The 13,942-nt window shown below is 51.8% G+C and overlaps 1 pseudogene; it reads left to right on the top strand.

Annotated features, from left to right (window-relative positions):
- The first annotated feature begins 7,218 nt into the window (after positions 1–7,218).
- On the top strand, positions 7,219–13,679 carry LOC147665827 (nucleosome assembly protein 1-like 1 pseudogene; annotated as a pseudogene).
- Positions 13,680–13,942: the final 263 nt, after the last annotated feature.

Raw genomic sequence — 13,942 nt, 5'->3', positions numbered from 1 at the left:
CCATGGTGCGCCGTATTTACAATGCGGCGCACCATGGGGCAAAAACGGCACAGATGCGTGACGCATATGTGCCGTAAAGATGACGCATTCCTGGAATTGCGTCGCAAGCGCGAAACAGCTCCAGCAATGCTCTCGGGGGCCCTATCTGTCCAATGCTGTCTCAAGCCTTACGCCTGCTTCAAGCAGGCGCAGGGTTTTGACGCAGCATTGGCCTAAAAGTGACCGAGTGAAATCTTGTAGATTTCACTCAGCCACTTTTAGTAGGCGTTCCTGCGCAGGAACGCCCCACCCTGCGCCGGAACGCCTCCTTATGGCGCAGGGCTTTACAACATGACGCATTTTCCAGATGCGTCACATTGTAAATACCCCGCACCATGGCGCATCTTTTGCATTGCCACTGCGTCACAAAAGTGACGCAACTGCAGCATAAAAGAGGCGCAAGGGGCTTGTAAATCTACCCCTTACACTTTACGTTTTCAACCTTCTTTAGGAAAAGGAAACAAAGACCTGTTCTGTTTTCGGTATTTGATTCTAAATCCACTCCTGCTACAGAGCAGCTAAATTATTATCATATTAAATGTCTTAACTGATGTCATAACTAAACTGTGGGAAGAAAATGTCAAACAGGTTCTTATAAAGACCATGCAATATATATGTACTAGCTCCCTAATTTTTACGCCCACCACACGCTCCTGCAACACATCATAGCAAACACTGGTTTGGATTTTGGAAGCAAGAGCAGGTTTCCTCCACAGTCCCCAATGGAGAGGCCAGGCCCCGGGGATGGGGTCCCTGGGGCCAAAAGTGGCCCCCCTCCCTATGAGAACCCCCCCCCAAAAAAACATGGCAGGCCGGCCCCGGGGTATGGAGCCCCCGGGGCCACAATTGTCCTTTGGAGGAGGGCCACGTGGTCACCCTCCACATAATTTAAAAAGAAACCAAGCTGCCAAGCCCAGGTGTATGGGGTCCTTGGGGCCAAAAGTGGCCCAGGGAAGGGGAACCACGCAGCCCCCCCCCCCCCAATTTGTTTAAAAAAAGAAAAGAAAAGGAACCAGCAAATCGCCGGAGGCCCCGTCCCTTCCTTGCACCACTGTGCAAACGCTCCCAGTGGCGAGTTATAAAGTGGGGAATTAGTTCCCCTTGAATCCTGAGAGTCCTTGGGGGCTATCTAGCCCACCAGGTACCTCCAGTAAGCGCCACAGGGCTGCTTTGCAGAGAGGTGGTCAGAGGCCATGCCCCTTTTTACACCTCTCTGCAATGCAGCTCTGTGGCGCTTACTGGAGGTACCTGGTTCGCTGGTTCGACCCCAGGGACCTTGAGTTTCAAGGAGACGTAAATACCCTAACTTACAATGCGCCACGGGGCGTATTTGCACAGTAGTGAAGGGAGGGGGCGGGGCCTGATGTGACAAGTGTGCAGAGGTACCCCGTGGTGCATTTTAAGTTGAGGGATTGAGTCCCCTTGAATCCTGAGGGTCCATGGGGGTCAACTAGCTGGTGAGCTTGTTGGCCCCCAGGGAACCTCAGGATTCAAGGGAACTTAAACTCCTAGCTTAAAACACGCCACGGGGTGCGTTTGCACAATTATCACAACAGGTCCGGCCCCCTCCCTGCACCACTGTGCAAACGCACCCACTGGCATGTTTTAGGTTGGGGGATTAATCCCCCTTCAATCCTTATGGTCCCTAGGGGCTAACGACCCCACCAGGTACCTCCAGTAAGCGCCACAGAGCTACATTGCAGAGAGGTGTTCTGAGGACATGCCCCTTTTTATACCACTCTGAAAATGCGACTTCTAATGCACTGCTGGTGGGGCGATGAGGTCCTCTTGTGTCCTGAGGACCTCAAGGAAATAAGTGGACTTCACCGTCCAAGCAGCAGTGCACCAGAAGCCACGTTTGCAGCGTGGTGTAAAACGGGGCATGGCCTATGAACCCCTCACTGCAACCCAGCTCTGTGGTGCTTACTGGAGGTACCTGGTGGGCTACTTGGCCACCAGGGACCTTTAGAACTCAAGAGGACTCAATAGGGATGTTATAGTTAGAAATTAGCATTTATAAAACCTTAGAAATTAACTAAAAAACATGGGAGTGAGGTGCATTATAATTAGAATTTTTTGTTTAAAAAACCATTGAAATTCACTGAAAAAAACATAGGTTTCAGGGACGTTATAGTTAGAAATTAGCATTTAAAAAAATATTGAAATTCACTGAAAAAAACGTAGGTTTCAGGCATGTTATACTTAGAAATTAGCATTTAAAAAACCTTAGAAATATACTGAAGAAAACCATAGGTTTCAGGGACGTTATAGGTAGTTGGACATTTCACTCTTACAAAACCATAGAAATTCCGCCGTTATAGTTAGTTCAGCAAACTATAACTCACGCCCCCGCAATGCACTGCTGATGACGTCACATATCACATCATTCATGACATGGTCAGTGACATCACTGATGACATCTCAAATGACAACACTGATGACATCATCCATGTGAAAATGTGATGCACCTCCTCACACTCTAATATAACCTTTTGATACACCCGCTGTAAAATACAGACTAACATTTTCGATGCAATCGACACACCAAAGCCAGTTACTACATCTGCACTCACTGATTCCTAGGTCTACACACTCATCCACTCATTCACTTATACAATCACTCATACATACCGTCACTCATCAATACAACACTATCATATGTGCTCATACAGCTATACAGACACTCACACACTGCCACTCATCCATGGAGTTACTCACACACCTAGTCAGTCATGCAAAGAATCAATCACACTCCCATTTCCTCACCTATATAGTTATACACACAACGCCTCACTTATTCAAAAATATACTAACACATACTTGCTCTCTTATACAATCACTGATACCAGTACACACTCATCCATACAACCACTCTCACAATCACTGACTCTCACATATAGTAATTTATGTACTCCAACCCTTACATACACTACCTTTTACATATGTAGTTACTTGGACATGTACCACTGAGACAAACATTTACTCAGCAACACACCCATTTACACACTCACCCACCCATACAGCTGTTTCCACATGCACTCTTGAACCCATACACCCAGTGAATCAACCACTCACACATCTATGCACAGTCACACACCTCTCACCCGCCCATACAAACACTCAGTCTCCCATACAAATACTCAGGCAACCAATCAATAACCCATATAGACACTCATCTAGCTACTGACCAACCCATGCAGCAGCTTACACAACAACAACAGACAGACTGATCCAGACATTCACACAATTTAGTTACTAACCCATGAATTCAGTAAGACACATTTATTCACCCACTTATACAATCAGTCACACACCTACTAAATCCTCCATCCAGACACTTATACATCCACTCATTCTTCAATATGTAAAACATATTTAAACTTTACAGAAACACACAGTCATTGGATGATGTCATCAGTGATGTCATTTGAGATTAGGACCTATTTTCCATAGGAAATCTGCAACATTCTATTTGGAATAACTTTGGCACCGATTGCTACTAAATCCTCCATCCAGATATTGATATTTATATATCCACTCATTCTTTAATGCACAATTCCTGACTAATAATTAAAGCAAACAAAGGCAAAAAGGTCATGTAACAAATGAATAAATAAAATACGATTTTCTTTAAAGTCCATTTAGTAGCCTATCCAGGCCTCTGCAGACACTCAAAACAACAACAAATGGAGGGCATTTTTCTCTTGAAAGGTGATAACCCTATTTGCATCCCAATAGTTAAAGGGGATCCTGAACATTCATGGGGCAGGACCCATCCTGTCCAGCAAGACCCTTCCCAGTTTCTGACCAGCATCTCTTTCACCTGCATGGTGCAGGACCCCTCCTGTGCTGCAATGCCCCCTTCCAGACGCTGACAAGCTTCTCTTTCACCTGCATGGCGCAGGACCCGCCCTGTACAGCAATGCCCCCTTCCAAACGCTGACAAGCTTCTCTTTCACCTGCATGGCGCAGGACCCCTCCTGTATAGCAATGCCCCCTTCCAGACCCTGACAAGCATCTCTTTCACCTGCATGGCGCAGGACCCCTCCTGTACAGCAATGCCCCCTTCCAGATGCTGACAAGCTTCTCGTTCACCTGCATGGTGCAGGACCCGCCCTGTACAGCAATGCCCCCTTCCAGACGCTGACAAGCATCTCGTTCACCTGCATGGCGCAGGACCCTTCCTGTGCAGAAATTCCCCCTTCCAGACGCTGACAAGCATCTCTTTCACCTGCATGGCGCAGGACCCCTCCTGTGCAGCAATTCCCACTTCCAGACGCTGACAAGCACCTCTTTCACCTTCATGGTGCAGGACCCGCCCTGTACAGCAATGCCCCCTTCCAGACGCCGACAAGCATCTCTTTCACCTGCATGGTACAGGACCCCTCCTGTGTGGTAAGGCGCCCTCCCAGATGCCAGGGCTAGACTGGGAACCACAACCAGCCCTGGCAGATTGATGTTCAACCGGTCCTGGGAGCAGGGGTGGGTGCTAGCTAGAAGCACCACTCCTGCTTTTGTTACAGGGGGGCGATATTGCAGTATCGCTGTAAAACTGGCCCCAGTGACAAAACTGGCCTCTGGGGCACAAAACTGGCCCCCACCCCTCTGGCCCTCCGGGGAAATGTCCAATACCCACTATGGCCAGTCCGGCATTGCCAGACAACGACACACATTACTTTCACCTGCTTGGCTGAGGACCCCTGCTGTGCGGCAAGGCCCCATCCTAGAAACTGACAAGCATCTCTTTCACCTGCATGTCGCAGGACCCTCCTGAGCAGCAAGGTCCCAACCCAGACCGTGACCAGCATCTCTTTCACCCCCATGGTGCAGGACCCCTACTGTGCGAAAAGGCCTCCTCACAGAAGCTGACATGCATCTCTTTCGTCTGCATGGCGCAGGACCCCTCCTATGCAGCAAGGCCCTTTCCCAGACTCTGACAATGTTAGCCCCTGGCGGAAGTGAAGTTGGCAGACCAGTCTTCCCCCAGGGTGCTCTGTGCGGGGCTGAAAGGACAAGGTGGGGATAGGCCAAGTTAGGGGAAGGGGAGGGTGTCATAGAGGGCTATGTAGGTTTCAGGAGAGGAGTTACCAGCCTCTTTCTGACACTAAACATCACCGAGTAGAGCTTCAAAAAGTTAGCTCCTTGGACTGCGACGAGGTCTGGGACACTCTTTTGAGTAGCTGCGCGCTTTATAAATACGTTATAACATGACATAACATAACACTAATCACATTAGGTGAGGCAGGTAGTGCCGATTTACTGAAGCCGGGCGTCCTCAGCCAGGCCTGGGTCTGGATGCGTCACCCAACGTGCTCTGCGTCAAGCGGGGTCGCTGCTGGGGTGGCGAGCCGCCACCTACACGGAAATCATTGGGAGGCTGTGGGTGGGGCACCAAGCTTGAGCCTGGGGAAGCGAGGCACGGAGGCAGGGGAAAAAGTCTCCCCGAGCAATCTCTTCGGAAATTAATTAGAGGAGGGCGGGGCCTGAGACAGCGGAACCTGCGCTGCAGCGGACAGGCGCTGTGAAATGCACTGGGGAAATGCCGCTCCCAGGGGGGAATGGGCAGGCAGGCACAATAGTGGAACCTGCAGAACTCAAGAAAGAGGAGGTAACAGCTGGTAGGTACCGGGTTCATGACGGACGGTACAGTGGTGGCAGATGGGATGGAAGAAAAGGAAGAGGATACATATAACAAGAAATTGGCCTACATGAGTTTGGCGATGCCGTTGGTGTCTCATTTGTCCGAAAAAACAATTTGGAATTTGGAAGCATGACGCGAAAGGTGCACTGGGTTTTTGTCAGGTGGGGGCAGGGAACCGCCCTCTGGGGATTTCCTGGTTGGCGGGGTGGTGAGTCACATACGGGCATCTCCAGCCCTGGGGGAGGGGTGCACAGGTGACGGACGGCAGTGTGCTGGGTGCAATGAGCAGCGGAAGGAACTTTAAGGGAGGATAACTGGAGGGCGAATGAAGGGAGATAGATTTAGAATTGTTGTTAAGTTTAATAAAGTTCATTAGCATGTTTGCAACCTTATCCTAATAAATGGCCTTTTACGCTTCTGTACAGCTTGGAGTGTGGTTATTGCACGAGCATCTCTTCCACAGCTCATCGGGGGCTGAAAGAGGGGGAGTTGCTTCTTCTTTGAAAGTTCCCTTCCCTTACACATGCCTAGGAATAATATCTGAGTGTGTTCCTAGCTGTTTGTGCTACTGCCTGTAGTCGAGCCTGTAAAGCCTATAGGAGGGGGTGTTTCACCCCTTGTCCTGTGCCAATGGGTATGTTTGCCACAGACGGGTCGTGTTAGTTCTGTTAATCTGTCACGGTGCAGAAAGGTTGCACATTTGAGCCATGACACCTTTTTAAAGCCATCTGGGTCAGAAGTCACTTGGCTGTGTTTTCTCTGAGCGGATTGCGACACACTGGGGCAGATCTACAAGAAAGTGCTGCAGCACGGCACTACAAGCCCTTTGGCTGCGCCACGCTGCGGCACTTTCAGAGCACAGGAATGTAGCATATCTACATTCCTGTGGTCTCCCCTGCGCTGGCGCAGAAACAGCTGTCATGCGCGGGCACAGGCACCCTTGCACCATGGTGCAAGGATGCCTGCGCCATGGGGAGATTGCTTTTGTGAAGGAAGGGAGCCCTTCCTGAACAAAAGCAATCACTGCAGGCATTTTCCACTTTCAATGCGTGCTGTAGAATGCAGCACGCATTGAAAGAGGAAAAAACGAGGAGAAATGAAAAAAATTCTCCTCATTTCGCTTGGCTACGCCACCCCTATGGTTTCGCAGCAAAGTGACGCATTTCCAGGTTTATGATTTCTTGTACATCTGGAAATGCATCAGTGGACATGGGTGTTGCGTGGGAACATCCACAGCAACACCCATGTCCCGCGCCTAACACGCAAAGTGTTGCGTGAACAGGTGCGATATTTACAAGCACAGGTTCAGTCACGCACGGTGACTTTACATGTGCATGTAAATATCCTTTAGCAGGCTGCGCCACTGGTACGTCACGCAACGTGATGCACCGGCGGCACATGGGGCTTGTAAATCTGCACCACTGTACTTTGATTTACTTCAATGACGTCATTATTGCGTCACTTTTAAGTGTTTCAGCTTCTGGCAATATCTTCAATAAGCACATCACTGGTTGTAAGACTTGAAACCCTCCTGCCGCCATCCGAGGGGCGCCTCCTCTTGTCTCTCGCGCGCTGCCGCCCTGAGTCACTGCGCAGCTCGCCCGGCTTCAGCCGCCACCGTTTCCCGGTGTTAAGAACATCAACATGGCAGACCTAGACAACAAAGAGCAGGCTGAGCTTGACCAACAAGACATGGAAGACGTTGAGGAAGTAGAAGATGAAGAGACTGGTGAAGATGCAAACAGCAAAGCTCGTCAGCTGACTGTACAGATGATGCAAAATCCCCAGATTCTTGCAGCCCTTCAAGAGCGATTGGATGGCCTAGTAGGCACGTCAACAGGATACATAGAAAGCTTGCCTAAAGTAGTCAAAAGGCGCGTAAATGCCCTGAAGAATCTTCAAGTGAAATGTGCAAAGATCGAAGCTAAATTCTATGAAGAGGTTCACGAGTTGGAACGAAAATATGCTGCTCTTTATCAACCCTTATTTGACAAGCGTAGCGAAATAATCAATGCAGGTTACGAGCCCACAGAAGAAGAATGTGAATGGAAAGCAGATGAAGAGGAAGAACTTTCAGAGGAAATGAAGGAGAAAGCGAAAATTGAAGAGGAAAAAAAAGATGAAGAGAAAGAGGATCCCAAGGGTATTCCAGAATTCTGGCTGACCGTGTTAAGTGACATGATTCAGGAACACGATGACCCCATTTTGAAACATTTAAAAGATATCAAAGTTAAATTCTCAGACGCTGGTCAACCCATGAGCTTCACACTAGAGTGGCATGTCACTGGGAGCAAGCATCTGGTGGGGTGGACGGACCCCTAGAGGTGAGTGACCCCCCCTGATGAAGTAGCAGATGGGATCCCCCCCCAGGTGTGGACTATCCGAGACCAGCGACATTGGGAACCCTGACCTGTCTGCGGACACTGCCACTGACATTTGGTGCCCCTAGACACACTGCCCGTGGTGGGGAGCCGCCACAGCTCTCTTGGCGACTTGAACTAACTTGCTTTACTCACGTGCTGAACTTCGTCATCCCCCCATTGAACTCACGGATTGATTAAGCTCGATAGAGCGTTTGGGCGGCGACTCGTTCTGTCGTTGCCCTTTTGGTATTATGTTTCTGTTAAAGTTCTTCCTTTTGAGACTAGTGTGGACATTGCAATGCTACAACGTGCATCCCTGGGACTGTGGGAGTGGGCGAGGAGTAACAATAGCCACTGTCCGCGGCCGCAGTGTGTGTGTGGGTGGGGTGGGCTGGGGGTTTGGGGGGGGGGGCCGGGTGCTTGAGCGCGATGCATACTGTGATGGCTACGGTTACATTTTGTACCTGGAATGTCAGGGGCATGCACACACCCTCACGTAGATACCAGGTGTACTCATATCTTAGGCGACATCAGGTCCAGATTGCACTACTACAGGAGACACACCTAGTCGCCGCTGAGGTGGCCGCACTTCGCCGCAGGTGGAGGGGGCAGATATACGCCACGACCTTTTCAGCGTTCGCGCGGGGGACCCTGATCTGGGTCAGACCTGGGGTTCCATTCGCACTAACACACAGCAATATCGACACCGAGGGACGCTACGTCTTCATACAGGGCAGACTAGACGGGCAGCAAATTGTCATAGCCTCCATATACGCACCCAATGTGGAACAGGGGAAATTCTTCACGCGCTTGTCGGCAGTAATTGCGCCCTGGCCAGATGTACCCTTGATGGTGGGTGGGGATTACAACTGCGTACTAGATGTTTCCCTTGACCGCTCGTCCCCCCCAGCAGCAATCGCCCCAGCGCAAGCGACTTCCAGGGCCCTAATCGATTGGGCGACGCAATGGAACCTGCACGATGCCTGGCGAGTCAGGAATCCCACCGCCCGGGTGTATTCCTATTACTCGGGAGCCCATTCTCTGCATGTTAGGTTGGACCGATACATGCTGTCCCGCGACCTGATTTCCTCCGTGACTGGCGCTGACTATCTGGGACGGACGCACTCGGACCATAACCCGCACACACTGGTCTATGGATGGCGGCGCCCACGCCCGCCCGTACCCACATGGCGCTTACAGCCGGACCTCCTACTCGACCCGCCATTCCGGGAGGAGATGTCCAGGAGAATCATACAATATTTTGAAGACAACACCGACTCGACCTCCTCCCCGAGAATTGAGTGGGACGCCTTCAAGGCAGTCACCCGGGGAGGCTGCCTTAGTGTGCAGGTGGGCCTACGAGGCCAGGTGGAGAGGGATCTGATAAGGGCGGAGGAGGCGCTACTGGATAAAGAACGGGAGGCGATGGGAGGCGATGATTCCCAGCTGATCTCGGCCAGGGCAGATCACGCTGCGTTGATGGAGCGCCTAAAGAACATTAACTTCGCGGCCCACTCCGCGCGCACTCACAACGCGGGGGACAAACCTGGCAGACTGCTATCGTGGCTGATACGGCAAGACACGCAGTCTGCGCCGGTCCTGTCGATCCGTACGACCCAAGGCGTCGAGGTCTATACCCAGACACAGATCCACGAGGCGTTCACGTCACATTACAAGTCCCTGTATAGCACACGGCTGCGGGCCACCGTGGTGGAGATCGTGGACTATCTAACGACCCTACAGCTCCCGACAGCTACGGCTGGCCACCAGGCGGAGTTGGGTGCTGCAATTACCGGTGAGGAATTACGGGATGTGATTTTCTCCCTTTCCAATAGCAAAGCGCCGTGCCCTGACGGGCTCCCGGCGGAGTTCTATAAAGCCTACTCACTGGTGCTAATACCAGAACTGCTGAGAATGTATAAGGCGGCATTGGAAGATGCTGAGCTCCCGGCGTCCCTAAACGAAGCTAACGTGGTCTCTCTGCTGAAACCAGGTGGGGAGGCGACCGAACTTGGCTCATACCGACCATTGGCACTCCTCAACACCGATTACAAAATATTGGCTGCGACGCTCGCCCGGAGACTTGCACCGCTGGTCCCCACGCTGGTGCACGCTGATCAAAATGGCTTTGTGCCCACCCGGAGCACGTCCTACAACCTACGCCGTTTTTTTAAGATCCAACGGTATGCAACCCCTACCTGGCCGCGTTCGGGGTGCATCGTGCTCGATCTGGAAAAAGCGTTTGACTCGGTGGAATGGCCGTATCTCCTCCGAGTCCTTGAGAAATACGAACTAGGCGAAGCCTATATCCAGATGGTGGGGCTCCTCTATCAGGCGCCCGAAGTGCGTGTCCGGACTGGGCGGTTGTTTTCCGACAGGATCCGCATTGGGCGGGGTACCAGACAGGGCTGCCCCCTCTCCCCTATGATATTCGCCCTGGCGATGGAGCCATTGGTGGAACTGCTCCGCACCTCCGGCGCCGCATGGGGCATCCCACTAGCGGACGGCATACACTCGGTGTCTCTATATGCCGATGATCTACTACTGTATGTCAGAGATCTCACATGCATACCTGAGGCAATCGCGGACATCTTCCGTACATTCGGAGATATGTCGGGGCTCCACGTTAACTGGGCCGAATCGGGAACCTACGCATTCAGTAGCGAGATGCCGCAATGTGAGGTGCGCATGATGGGGGAGACGCTCCGATGGCACCCGACGGTATTCAGGTACCTAGGGATCTTGATATATCGAGACCCCGTGGATCTCCTGGAGGGTAACCTGGTGAGAGCTATATCCTCACTCACGGCCCAGGTCACGTTCTGGAACTCCCTCCCGCTGAATGTGCCGGCCAGAGTGGCACTGACCAAAATGATAATGCTCCCCCGGCTCCTCTATTATTATGCTAACCTGCCAGTGTATGTGCCAGCGCGCATATTCAGAGGGCTGGAAACTCTCACCAGGTGCCTTATTTGGAACAAAGGGAGACCCCGGGTAGCGTTAAAGACTCTATATGCGGCCACGGACGCTGGAGGCTTAGCCGTCCCCAACCAGGAGCTGTATTACTTAGCAGCCCAGCTACAGTGGGTCGCTTACTGGCTGAGCGGCAAGAACCTGATAGACACGGCCACGGCTAATACCACTCTGTCCCCCGTGCAGGTGCTCACACTCTTCCACCCCCTAACGCAGGGGCGACACCCCACACAAGTCCATGTGGCGATCGCGAAGCGGTGCTTTGCGCGGGCCCTCAGACTTACCAAAGGTACAGTGCCCTACGCTCCGAACCTACCACTACTGGGAACTCCCTTAGGCACTAGCATACTGTCCGCGACTGCGCTTCGCAGCTGGACGGCGGCAGACCTGGACGACCTGAGCGGCCTATATAGCGACGGAGTGCTGCTGCCCTTCGAGACCCTTTCCACAGACACCGAGCTACCAGTGGGTCAATTCCTGGCACACGCCGGACTCCTACATGAACTGACGAAGGCATGAGGTGACATGAGCCAAGAACCGCCCACTCATCTTCTCATCCAGTACCTGCACGTGATGGGCAATGGGTCTCATATAGTGCACTGGCTAGCACAGGCACTACACACCCTTACTCAATTCTCCTCCCAAAGGCTGAGGGGGAAGTGGACGACCGACCGGGGCTCCGACTGGACGGACAAACAATGGACCGCAATATTAGCGGGCGCTAGAAATGTTCCCCGCAACGCGCGATTTAAAACCATCCAATATTATATCATTCATCGAGCATATTTGTCTCCTGACAAACTGAATCGCTATTTCAGACTCACTTCGTCGGCATGTCCCAGATGCGGCCTCCTAGACTCAGACTTCCTGCACGCACTCTGGAACTGCGCCCACCTCGCCTCGTACTGGTCAGCGGTCACTGACACGCTGACGGCGGCCTCGGGCGAACTCTCCCCAAGACGTGGGAAGTATGCCTACTGGGGCTCTACAGGAGAACCAAGCAGACCAAGCTGCGGGCACACTTTTGAGACTTAGGCCTCATTACGGCTAAACGCCTCATTACGAAACGGTGGAAAAACGTCAACCCACCGCGCCCTGCAGACTGGCGTCACTCTTTTGGCAAGTGGGCCAGTACGGAGAGTGTGTCACTACACAGAGAGGAGACCGCTGGCCTACGGAAATACCCGATCGCCCAAGACTGGGACGCTACCCTGATCGCGTACCACAGGGCATGCGCCCGGGCCGGTATAGAATGCCAACCTGACGCGGAATAGAAGGGGCCCTGTCACTTGCTGTCCATATAGGGCACGGAATTTGCCCCCCCCCCGCTGCCGCGTCCCCCCCCACTGCCGCGCCTCCCCCTCCCCCCCTCCATCCCCCCCGCCGCCAGCCCCGACTACCGAGATCTTGCACAACAAGCGATGTCCCCTGCCGCTCCCCGCCGCTGCCCTTCCCCCCCCCGCTGCCCCCTCCCCCCCCGCCTCCGCCCAGCGGCCGCAGCGACACCACATCCTCGATCACCCCCGCCCCTGCGCAGCCCATACAGGGTGCACCACACACAGCTAGGATTCAAGACACACTACCACACGCACATACACTAGTCCAGCAGTTGTTTAAATGTTTCTCCCTCCCCCTCCTCTTTTAATTCCCAGTTATACCTTTTGGTTGACGCAGAGACTGTTGATTTTGTACACGCACTAATGCTCGACCCCCCCCTCCCTGTTTCCGTATCATACAATGGCAACTGGGTGTTTTCATGTACAGGCAGCGGAAGCCCAGCGATCCATGTGACGACGGGGGATATGATCCTGCTCCAGCTCGCTACTGTACTGAACAGGGAACATAACTTACTGCAATGACTGTCGGATTTCTTACAACACCCTGGTCCTAGCGCAGTGCTATGAGCCGCAAGCGCTGCGGCACGAGACATTTCCTAGCACCGCTACTTGTGAACTAATGCATTACCACTGGCTACTGTTTATTTTCACTCGTATTTAATTGACATGTCATTATGTACTGATAGCCGAGTACCGCTTGTAGTAGTGGTTTATTGTTATGACACTGTGTGACTGCTGTTTAACTCATCTGTGAAACTAAATAAAGTTTGGGACCATTGGTCTTAAAAAAAAAAAAAAAAAAAATGAGCTTCACACTAGAGTTTTACTTTGAAGCAAATGAGTTCTTCACAAATGAAATATTGACAAAATCCTACAAAATGAAGTCTGAGCCTGACGAATCTGATCCCTTTTCCTTTGATGGGCCAGAAATTATGGGCTGCACAGGGTGCCAAATAGACTGGAAGAAAGGAAAAAAATGCAACTTTGAAAACTATCAAGAAGAAACAGAAGCATAAGGGGCGTGGCACAGTTGGAACTGTTACAAAGACTGCACCAAATGATTCCTTCTTCAACTTCTTCTCTCCTCCAGAAGTTCCAGAAAGTGGCGACCTGGACGACGATGCTGAAGCAATCCTTGCAGCAGATTTTGAAATTGGTCACTTTCTAAGGGAGCGTATTGTCCCACGATGGGTGTTGTACTTCACTGGTGAAGCTATAGAAGATGACGATGATTATGATGAAGAAGGCGAAGAAGCGGATGATGAGGAGGGTGAGGAGGAAGCTGATGAAGAAAATGATCCAGATTACGCATCGTGCTACACATAATCACAGACTCTGGTTGCAGTTTATTGGAGCTTTATTTGGTGCATCCTGCCCATACCCTGTCCCTACTCTAACTGCTCTGGTTCCTGTCCTCGGCTCCTCCCGTTCCTGCTCCTCCCTTTAACTCCACCCCCCAACCACTAGACTACATCACACAATCCTACGCCCAAGAAGGATCAGAATCCAGCAGAGTGCAAGCAGCAGTCAAGCCGTGTGTAAATAAGTGGCCTTGAGGATTTAACTGCACTGGAATAGCCTACACAATG

This window comes from Lissotriton vulgaris, unplaced genomic scaffold (assembly GCF_964263255.1).
Source record: "Lissotriton vulgaris unplaced genomic scaffold, aLisVul1.2 SCAFFOLD_2376, whole genome shotgun sequence".
NCBI classification, from domain to species: domain Eukaryota; kingdom Metazoa; phylum Chordata; class Amphibia; order Caudata; family Salamandridae; genus Lissotriton; species Lissotriton vulgaris.
This window is presented reverse-complemented; position numbering and strand designations above follow the sequence as displayed.